The following is a 12,368-nucleotide window of genomic DNA, read 5'->3' on the forward strand; positions in this document are numbered from 1 at the left end:
AGGAAAAGAGAAAAAAGGACAAAAAGAAGAAGTCAGACTTTTGATATGCCAAGAGAAATTCAAAGTAGTTCGATTTTGTGGTTGGAGAATGAACGATAAATTTTACGTTCCTACTAATGGTGAAGATAATCAAAAGATGAGCTTATCTTTTTTGTAATTCTACTAACATGCAAAATTAAGCATAGATTATTAAATCGAATCGAAACGTAACTAATGGCTTATTATGTTTATATCTTGACTTAGATTTTTCTAATCTTTGGTTGGATTGGTATTCATTGTTTAGAAGATAGGATATATGAGGGAGAACATTTTTAATCGTCCCGTAGGTAATTCGTCGACATTTAAATGAAATAAACAGAAGAGAGGTGAAATAATTCGACGGCCATCATTATTAAAAACGATTGGTTTTCGCCACTATTTGGTATTACCCGTTCTTCGTCCGAAACGCAATTTCGACTATTTTTCTCTCGCTGTCGGATGCCCTTTCGACGGTAACGATACTCTATAACCCGCATCCGACACGGTCCACGTAACCAACGCGGCGATGAATGCAGGACGATTATCGACGCACTTTTCCGTTCAAATTAATTGGACCAATTATCGGGGCCGAACAATTACCTACTAGCGACCAATTAGATCAGCAGGATTTGTTGTCACCCCGTAGAGCGACAAGAAATAATTGGAGCTCGTGCATTTTTCGTTACGAGAGACAGAAAAAAGAGAGAGAGAGATTTATATATATACAAATGTATATATATAAACATACATACATGTATACAAAGAGACAAAGAAAACGAGAGAAAGAGAGAGAGAAATGAGAGAGATAAAACAAACTCGTATAAAAATACTCGCAAATGGATAATCAAAAAGCGCGCTAAAATGCGAACCGATCTCGGCCGATAATCCGCGTTCGGTCGGTAAAGTCATTTTACCGTAATAAAATCTGATCCTGGATCAACACTAATCGACACTCACTGTTCTTCGATGTATATAGAAATAATTTAATTAATATATCTCACAGATCAAAATATAATAATTTATATTTAAGCAAAAAAACTGTGTTACACCAACCAACACCGTTTAAATATCACTTGTTTTCCTAAAATTCACAATTTCTTGCGCGATATCACGCGTTTTACTTGAGGAAACAATATATATATATATATTTCTCTCTCTCTCTCTCTCTCTCTCTCTCTCTTTATCTCTCTTTCTTTAAGTAGACACTTGGACTGTGACGATCGCACGAATATTTCGCTTCTCGACACTTCCTAGAAGGGGTTGATGACAAGAGTAGAAGAGGAGAGGCTAATCGCAGAGAGTTAGAACACGTTGGCCGTAGGTAATTCTCGAAAAAGGCCGCAGCTCGGGCCAGCCGAGACGTCTTGGGGGGTCCTGGGGGTCTCGAGACTCTCGCGAATAAGGGGGGTGGAGGGTCGTCGTAGACGGTGGAGGCGGTGGAGGCGGTGCCGTAGGCGGGCCGCACTTTTTCACGGAAATGCGCATGCGGCTACTTTTATACCCCACCAGAACCTTATACCACCGCCTTGGTGTTCTTAAAGGCTTCTTAGGGTGAGTTTTGTCCCCCACGAAGTTACCCCACACCTTTCTACTTACTTTCATTCTTTCTTTCTCTCTTTTCATCTCTCTCTCTCTCTCTCTCACTTTCTCTCTTTCTTTCTGCTTCTTTCTCTCTCTCTCTTTCTTTTCCATCTTTATCTCTTTTTCTTTCTCTTTCTAATTCTCTTCGTCTCACACCCTGAATCTTGTTCTCGTGGAGACGAAAGAACGGCGTGGCTGGCACGACGATGCTTCCAAAGGGTTGCACCACCACCACCACTGCTATCACCACCACTACCACTAGCATCACCACCACCACCACCACCACCACCACTACTACTATTACTACTACCACTACTAGTAGCACTGCCATTGCCTCTATCCTACGCCGCTACTACTCCGCTTTGTGTTTTGCGGACGTCAACGGATCTCTTGGAATTTTCGGCCTCTAGATACTTTTATTTCTTTATACCGTTTCGTTCGACATTTTTCTAGGATCTAGTAGTTATTTTTCTTATTCTTTTTTTTTTTTTTTTTTTTTTCATCATTTTCTTGAAAAACAATATTACATTTTTGTGATAATAATGTGTGTACAAACATTTATATTAGAAAATAGAACGAGTATATAGGTAATTTAATCAACATTGTTTTTATATGAACCTTTTTTTTTATTTATCTTTCATAGTTAATCGTTTATATAATATATCTCCTGAGATGATACAATTTTGTATTATTTTATTATACATTCCTTCCAACAAAAATAGAAATGCAGAAAGATAAGATTATATCATATTATCATCGTCGTCGTAGTAGTAAATCTGATCGTATAAGTGCGATAATCGTTCGCATAAGAACTCGATGAGAAGCCTAACTCTGATTACTCGTTTCACTGACTAATTTGATTTGAACCACCTCCTCCAGACCGAGCTCTCCTTAACGCTATTCCTTTGGTTTCGCTCAACAATCTTGTTAGGTCGGATCGACGTAGACCCTATAACATGGGTTCATGTATTGCATGTACTACGAGCAAGCGAATTAATCATGTAAGGAACTTTCTTACCTTCACGAAAAAATGTCCTATCATTTTGTGTTTTTTTTTCTTTTCTTTTTAACAGATAGAAGAAAAAAATAGTTAAGAATATTCCTGTTCGTATCGTGATTTAATTCACCTATGATTTCCAATGAGATTAACCGTCTATATCGGAGGAAAATTATAGAGAGGAGACCACGGAAAATAAAAAAGTGAAAAAATAGATAGAAAAAGAGAGAGAAAAGAGAGAATACAGATGGAAAGACTCGTCACGAAGAAAATAAGAAAGCAAATTACCTAGCAGTCACTCACCCCATCAAGGAAGGGTGAGAGGTGTCGATATGACATGTACGGGGCGAGGGGGGTGGAGTGGGTAGAAAGAGAGAAGCAGGAGATATCCATGGGTGGCAACCCCTGGGGTTTATTACAAGGGTGGAATCAAATACACCGGGTGTCAAAAAATGAAACGCCACCCTACCAACGCGTTCTTTTCCCCAACCCTCTTCGACGTTCTGCGGAAAATTCGGTGGGACGAGGTCACGGTGAGTTACAGAAAGAATGAAAGAATGAAAGTAAGAAGGAAGGAAGCAAGAATGGATGGAAAGAAAGAATAAAAGAAAGAAAGAAGGGTAGGATTATATAGCTAGTCGAGAATTCGTTTTCTCGTGGATAATAAAGGATCGTGTATTCCGAGTTGATTTCATTTCTCAATGTACGTTATCGCGCTTAAACGACGATCGAAATAGACGCTACGTTGAACTTCGTTTTTTTTATTACGCATTTCTTTTTTTCTTATGTTTTTTCATTATTTTTTCTTTTTTTTAGAATTTTTTTCCCATCTCCGATTCGTCTTCAAAGTCGAGAGAGAAGAAATCATTCGAGACTTGATCACAGACGTCATGCATTTTCCTCTACGTGTTTCTCCCTTTCGGTCCTTTACAGAAAATTGTTCCCTTTAGCGAGGAGCACTCGTCTCACGAATACCATTGGTGCTCTTCATAGGGCGAGCTTTTAAAGGGGTAGTGCCACCCCCGTTCAACGTCGTCACCCCCGGTTTGCCGGCTTCGCGCTCTTGTTTGTTTCGTAATCTTTAAGATCGGAAAGGGTTCCTGCCTTTCTTGACAATTTCTCTGCCGAGAATCTATTGTCACTTTGTAAGATTTCGTCGAATTCGATGCGTTCATTCAAAAAACGTGATTTTTTTTTAAATCAGATTCGCCTAACCCGTTCGATAAAATAAATAGAACGTATATTTGTAAGAACAAAAATACCATTTATAACAATAAAGATGATGAAAAGAAACGATAATATTGGTCATAGAAATTGGACGATACATTTTCAGCGTCTTGAAAGACTAAACTTTTCGTAGGATAGTCGTTGCTAAAGGGAGATGGAACGGGTAGCGATTAAATATTATGACCAGCGAAGTCGTCCAAGATGTCTCCTTTCCTATGGAGGAGCCACCACTTAGCATAATTAAAATATCTCTTTACCGAAAATCTTGGGAACGAACCAGCCGATACTATCTGAAAGATAGTAGACAAAACTTTTCTTTTTAACACTTCTATCTTTTTCTTCTTTTACTCTAATTCTATATATATATATGTATGTATCTATCTATTTATAAGAAAAAAAAGAAAAAACACAGAAAGAAACAGAGAGAAAGAGAAAGATATTAGATAGTTGGAAATCGAGAAGTTATTAAGTGCAATTGCAAAGAGAAGTTCCTTTGTGCTATTAAAAGTAGACGAAAGATAGATGAACATGAACAAATCGTCCATGATGGAAACGTCTCGTAGAGAGTAATGTCTTTTTGGACGTATACGAAGAAGAGGAAGAAGAAGAAGCAGAGAAAGAAGAGGAGAAGGAGGAAGAGGAGAAGGAAGAGGAAAAGGAGGGTTTATGTCAGAGGCAAGAGACGACTCGTCATCCAAAGGAATAGCATATAATGTCTCTCTTCAAAGTTTCTCTCTCTCTCTCGCTCACTCTATCTTTCTCTTTCAGTCTCACAACCTTTCTTGATTTTCTCACCGTTTCCGAGCAACCACCTTTGATTACCCTGGTTACGTCGTATATTCGTTTCGTATTCATCAAATTCAATAACCGAGTGAAGGAGGAAAGAAAGAATCAGTGAAAAAGGAACGATTCTTAATCAGAATAGTTTCGATCCCTCGTAGTCGTCATCGGGTTTGACCAAGAACGACCCAAGAGAGAACGCAGCAGCAGTAGCGATTCCAGGGTCATTTCCATTCGTCCCTTGCAAAGTGGTATCATTTCCCAAAGGACCCACCTCCGGATCTCTAGGTCTCCGTGTCCTTCGTCAGAACCAGCTGCTGTTAACTTGCTCTCTCGCTCTCTCTCTCACACATTTACCTCTAGCACCTTTTGCAAACGTACGAGAAATCGATTGTCCATTCTTTTTTTTTGTCAAAAGAAGGTAAGAAAACAAGAAAAAGAAAGAAGAAAAAATGACAAGAATTCATTGGTGAACTTTTTAACCAAATTCTAACGACTAAGAAAAAAAGAAGAAGAATAAGATCGTTCTGCGTTGTTCCGTACACCCACTGTAACACTTCGGTGGCTTCATCAAACACGATCATCGACGCGGAACTAACTACTAATGCTATCATTTTTTTCTTCTCTCTCTCTTTCTCTTTCTCTTTCTTCCTTTTATTTTCTTTTTCTATTTATCTCTCTGTTTCTTTCCTCAAATTCCAAAACTCGTCCACAGGAACAACAGTGACTGCCGTTCGTATTTGCATGGAAATGGAGATGCCTCTGAGATTCGAAAGTAGTACGGCTGTATTATCATAATTTGGTCATAAGTTAAAGAGAAAGAAAATGTTGTGCTAGTAATGGAATTTTTCTCGATAAAACGAGAAGTTAATTTTGATGGACAAGAGGTTCACTGTTCTCTCTCTCTCTCTCTCTTTCTTTCTATTTCCCTCTTATATTAGTGGATATAGTTCCACTACTTAGAAGCGTACGTTCGTGACAGTTTATCAAATTGCAAGCTTGCCCTCTGCGCCCGTAAAGGGATGTAAGGGTCGTAAGGTGGAATGAGCAGCTCGAAAAGGAGGTTGAGGGAGGAGTAGCTTATTAGAGCCACGACAGCATGCAGTGTTCCACCTTGAAACCTCCGAACAACCACCAGGCTACCCGTGAGTCTTACCACCTTTCCTTCGCGTTCCTTCGACCCTTCTGATCCCTTCCTCCGTCGTTGGCACGAGCCTTCCTCAGTCCTTAACTTCTTCGTCCTCCTCGTTTTACTGGCTCGAGATCGCATAGTTCCAACGGTAGAAAGGTAGCAGGACGTAAAGGGTCGCTTGGGACCGACGTACTACCTTCCTACTATCCACCTACCTACTTCTACTTGCTACTTCTCTTTAATCTACGAGGTCACTAAGCAACGAGCTTCGAGTAGCTTTCTACCTTCGAGGTAGACGTCGACGAGCTCCGGGATATCGACGCTAAACTCATAAAAACTGTGTGTCTAGGTTAAATCCCCTTGAGGTATTTTCTTGAAAAAATTTTTTCATTGTCCTCTCATTCCTCTCTCTCCCTTTTTCTTTCTTTTTTTCTTTCTCTTTCTCTTTTTACATTTATTCTTGGTAATTTATCATGCAACGTCATTATATAGTGTTCCTTTATCCACATCACACATATCGTATAAAACAAATTTCACATAAAATAGAAAAATAAAAGTAGAAATAAAAAATGGTATAGGGAGTATTGAAAGTAGTCGAAAATTTTCTATAAGTTTAAACCGAGCCGCCAGAGAAACGGATCTATCGAAGACACGATCCCAAGGGACTTGTACTTTCTTACGCAACAACAGGACCGCATGCAGCCTGATTTGGAAGGACGAAACGCTCCGTGTCTCTCCAGGGGGTAGTTTTAAAATTCAACCCCCATACGAGAACGAAGGGGACGAAAAGCGTGGTACACGGTACTCATATCAATCCAAACAAGATCGATATCAGGAATAACGACTGATAGACCTTCTTTTTTCTTTTTTCTTTTTAGTAGCCATTTAAAAAATATTTAAACTTTTCTAAGCGAAGGAAGAGGAGATGGACGGATTAATTGGGTATCAATGAGATCTTATTATTTTATTTAGAGTATAGCGTATGTAGCGTCCCTTCTCGTTTTAACTAAAATAATAGGTTCTCAGTTAAGTTTGGATACGTGTAGCGTATATATCCGAAATGGCTGGTCACGCTGCGCTAATCGTATCGATCGAGCACTCTTAATCCATTAATGAACTTCCCAGGCTCGTTTTACCCCGGGTACCCAGGCTTTTCGCAGGCGCCATCTCTATCCGTTACAGGCTACGTACATACATGCATAGAGATACGAGAACGAGTTTGATCTCTATCTCTCTCTTTCTCTCTCTCTCTCTCTCTCTTTCTCTCTATTTCACTGTCCACATATATATGTGTGCGTATACATGGGTGTATGAAAGTGTACGTATCACGTACGTTCGACGACAAAAGTTCGGGAACAAAAAAATTTTTCTACCGATAAGTGATCCTAATTTATCCAGGTATCTCCTCTTTTTTGTCACTATGGACGACGACAATTTAATTTCTCCTATCATTATGCTCAAGCCTGCGTTTCAATACCCTAGTCTGTAATGACAAATAATTTTTAATGTAACCATACATTTCCTTAACTAATTAAGTAATATTCCCAGTAACACGTTCATATTATCGAACTAATAATTTTATTTAAATTAATATAATATTTAATTTTACAAACGCGAATGTCGTCATACAAATAATATTAACAACGGTGATATACCAAATAAAATCTTTTATAAGTGTTAATTTATCAAATTCGTTACATAATTACCAATTTAAATTAATAAAATTGATGAAATTATTTTTCGCGAGAAACAATAGGTACAAACATTACTATTGCAAGAGTATTGGTTAGATAATCGTTAAGATAATTACTATCCCTATATATTACAGTCATTAAAAAAAAAAAAAAGAAAAGAAAAAAATAAAGAGAAAGAGAATTAAAAAAAATGTTTACAACAAAATAGCAAAGCACCCTTAAAGGAAAATATTCGCTTCATCGGTCCTATTTATGATTTTGTTTCCTTCGATTTAGTCATCCCGTTTCTCTCCCCTCTCCTCGCAACTACTCACTACTACTACCACCAACAACATCCAATTGACTGAAATCCTTTTTACTATAGCTTGCAGCCAAACAAACGATAGGTCTCCGAACGGGCGCGTTCTTCCGCGACGACAAATTCCTCAAATATTTATCCGCTAGCATCCCCTCAGACCCTCTGTTACTTTGCTCGACAACGACGAAAACGACGACGAAGACGACGAAAACGACGAAGACGACGACAACGACGACAACTCTGACGCCCCAATGCCACTTCCGTTTCGCACACTTGCCGAGTGTGTCAATTCTGACGCCTATCGACGTATGACAAATACCCTCCTCGTCGAAGCTGTCAACTTCTGACAAACGGGACAAAAGGAAAGGAGGTAAGGGAAAAAGGAAGAGTGGAAAGTAAAAGGAGGGATGAAAATGTCGTTCGGGATACCACTACCTCCTTCCTCTATTTTCTTTTCTATTTTTTTTTCTTCTTCCAAATATAAATTTTGCAATACTTTTTTATCTGATTGTGATTTGTTAATCTCCAATTGTAAATTGAGTAAAATTACTCACAGTCATACCACCGTAAGAAAATAAGCTTATGAAATACATGATTTAATAAATAGAATAGAATTATTTATATTATTCGTAACTTCTTTTAACATTGATTTTATTTATATTAAATGAAATTCGAAATATCTATATGTTTTTAGATAAAATTAACAAATTGTAGTAAATGAATAACGGCAGGACTATGGAATCTGGGATCTAAGTCTTATCTAAAAATACAATTTAAACGAACGTGATCAAAAATAATATTCATTAATATTTATTAGGTATACAGTTAGTTTTGACAATTATTAGAGTAATATTTCTTTATTTTATTTTTTCCATTCATTCTAGCACATAAATCGTGCACCCATATTTTATATTGTAAATATCGAATCATATTCTCTATACGATTTTCTGCACAAAAATTGAACGACCAATCGCTCGTTTAAAAACAAATATAACGATAAATTATGAAATATTTTACAATTCATTTTTGAAATTTAACGAAGTTACCGAATGGTACACGAGAGTTATAAAATATCTCATGTTTATAAAAAAAAAAAAAAATTGTACGAACCGTAAAATAAATTGTCGATATTTTTTGTTGATAATGACAAAGAATGAAAAGAAATGATAGAAAATCGTTCATCATCTCTTAACCGAGTAGTAATAAGAAGAAGAAGAAGAGAGTGTTCGTGACGCTTTCGTATAGCAAGCCTGGAATTAATTTATTTTTCCGAAGTTGGTCGTTAATTGTTAAACTTAGATGGGCGGTCGTCGACAATCCCACAGTTAGACGTCGTTTCGGAAGAAAAGAGGAAGAGACTTGAGAGATAGAATTGACTCCGAGAGAGTTTGATGATGTGTGAGTGAGACATGAAGAAATAGAAAGAGACGGAGCTAGAGAGATAGAGAAAGAGAGAGAGAAGAAAATTGTAGGAATAATAGAAGCAAGTAACAGAGATGAAGATAGTAGAAATAGTGAAATAGTGATGGAAATAGAGACACAGTTAAAGTACAGAAAGGGGAAGAAACTTGTCTGGCGTGTTCGAGAAAGTCGAAGAGAGAGAGAGAGAGAGAGAGAAATAAGTTTAAGAGAAAATCGAACAGCAGGAAGCCAAGGCTTCACCTTGACGTGCCTCGTGGATTGAGTTTCCAAGATAATTAGAATGATGATTAGAAGACAAGCACGCCTCGTTGACCAATTCTTCGTCTCGATCTTTTTCTCCCCCAACTTGGAATCGTCTTTTACTTTTCCTCTTGTTCGAATATCGACTTCCCTTTTAAAAGACATGAGAATAGGGCTGAAGAAGAAGAAGAAGAAGAAGAAGAAAAAGAGGAAGGGGAAGAACGATGAAATGGGAAGAAAGAAAGGGTACCAACGATGGAATTACAATGTAACGTGAGATAATACCGTTCGTTATCTTCGGCTCGACCAAGTTCGATATTTTAGGGAAATTCTGTTGTTTTATTTTCACTATAAAAAGAAAAGAAAGGGAAGGAAAATGATAAGGTAGATAAGAGTCAATAAGTTTTATAAGATCATGTATGTGTGTATTTGTATATACATATATGTATGCATGTGCATATGTGTGTAATACTTATGAGAAATACAAATCGAATTCTATTCTTATCGATAATTCTAGATAAGTGTTATTACGACACCCAAGCGACACATTTTTATGTGACACAGTTAAGTTCTACGCATGATTGGTCGTTGAACTCTGTCCCCATGAGATCACTTCTACAAAAATGTGCCTTTCTGCGTAAAAAAGACGTGCCCAACGTGTATGCCATTCTGGTTACTCGACGTTAACTTATCTCGTGACGAAATTTTCTTCGGAGAAACAAGGTCGAAGTTGCTTGGTTGCTTAGTTGAAGGCGATAGGCGAATGCAGTTCTCTTCTTTACCAAGCGTTTTTACTTCTCTCCTTTTCTCTCTCTTTCTTTTGTAGGTTATATTTCTTGACTCTCGACGTAACTTGGCTTTGCTTGGCTTGCTTGGCTTGCTTGGCTTGACTTGACTTGGCTTGGCTTATGTTAGCTCTATTCGCGTTGAGGGACATGTGAATATTTGATCGGTCCTTCAACCTCCACCTCCTTCGCACAACCTCCGACTCTCATCCAACCCTCGGTCCCAGCTGCGGTGAATTATTTAACGCCCCCAGGGACACCGCTTACCTATGCGCACCGATGTGTCAGCCTCGAGATTTCACTATTCTTTCTTTAGATTTCACAACGTCACACTAAGATAATATGGATTTTTATGACAATACAGAGATATTATATTGTGATGTCCCGCCACGTTTTTCCGTAATATTTTTTCTACAGTAGTATAAATTTAGTTAAAAACGACAATATCTCAGTAGTTTATATAAAAGTAATGAGAAACTCTCTTTTAGTGATAGATATATAAAATAAGGGGGGCAATTGTGGGGCCCGAGTGAAACAAAAAATAAATATGAAATTAACTGAACATACCAATTTATCTATTAACAGGAAATGAATAAGACTCATACTTGTGAATCTTTGAGATATTTAAGTTTATCAAAGGAAGTATCAAGTATAAGATATAGGAAACTTAGAGCGTACCTAAATAAAAAATTTAATAAATTTATTCACATCTAATCTATTAACAAGAAATTAATGAGAAATGAGTAGGACTCGCTCTCAAAGATCTCCGAAATGTATCAGATTAACAAAAAAAATATCAAACATTAAAGCAGGGCTAGGTGATTGAGTCGGGAAATTTGAGATCCTAGTGGCACATGGGCATAAGGGCGCAGTTAGTTTAAAGGGGATTCATATTTAATATTTGTCATTGTATAAAGAGAGAACAGTACCGTCGCCTGTGTGTGGATCGAATGATCCTGTAGATAGATTGGCGACAATATTTTAAAACTCATCGGGTAATTATTAGGAATGACGATTATATGAACCTGTCTATATGGGATCTGAATGCAAGGTGGATGACGGCTATGCGATTCACAGGAAATAACAATAGATAACTGTGACTGATAGGGACCACATAGAACCTTCCAGAAAAGATCCAGGCGTAGATTCTTAGGAAATAAGATAAAGTAACGAATTATAAAATTGTAAAAGAAATAACTATTCATTTGAATCTTTTGATATTTTGGAAATTGCGAGAGTGTGCCAAAGAGCAATTGATCCGACATAGATTTACCCAGGGAAAGAGACTATGGATTGTAGTTGGCAGACAGCAGATTGAAAATTAGACGTTAGAAAGAAAAATAATGTTAAAAAATTATAAGAATATTAGAAATCGATGTAATGTAACTATATAATAATTTAAGGATCTTATGTGCGTTAAGTATGTACTCGTAAAACGCGTGATGTAACAAGAAAACTTAGGATGACTTATGTCGAGGGGTGGGGACGATAGCATACCCTCCAATGGGGGCTTTTCCTGATCTATATAAGCTTAAGGGATATCGTCCTCGCGTAGATTCACAAAAGGATTACCCATATATTTTTTCGACGTACGATTACAGTTGTGAATTATTCTTAATTGAGAACCTTACTTTTGCCGTGATTGAAGTGCTATACGAGTTGAAGGTGTTGATATCTTGCATTTGTGTGATTATGGTGACTATTAGTCGTCTATAAGAAGAAAAGTTATTGGGATAGTTGATTCACTTTAAGGAAGAATTGAAAAGTATGTGAATGAATCGAAAGATATGTGAATGAAGTTTAATATAAACCATAAGTAATCAGATGAATTCGTGCTACTGAATTTTAAATAATAATCATTTATTTTCAACTATTTTTATTATTTATATTGATTTACATAAGTTTTAAGTGATTAGTATATGGTGTGCATTCATGGATCACATCCACCGAACATTAGCAAGATCATTTTTACCGATAAAAGCAGTTCTTTTGAATTTTCCTATCAATTTATCACATTTATCACACGTATTAAAGGGGTATTCTGGTCTAGAAATTTGAAAAAATCGATTTTTATATATATATATATATATTTTCAAAGTTTAACCTTTTAAGAATATGTCCTTAAAAAGATTTTTCAAAATTGTAATTATTTTCGAAGATATACCTGTTTTAGTGACAAGCATTCCTATATCCT

This window comes from Polistes dominula, unplaced genomic scaffold (genome assembly GCF_049000335.1).
Source record: "Polistes dominula isolate Pdom_NZ unplaced genomic scaffold, Pdom_raw_medaka contig_82, whole genome shotgun sequence".
NCBI classification, from domain to species: Eukaryota; Metazoa; Arthropoda; class Insecta; order Hymenoptera; family Vespidae; genus Polistes; species Polistes dominula.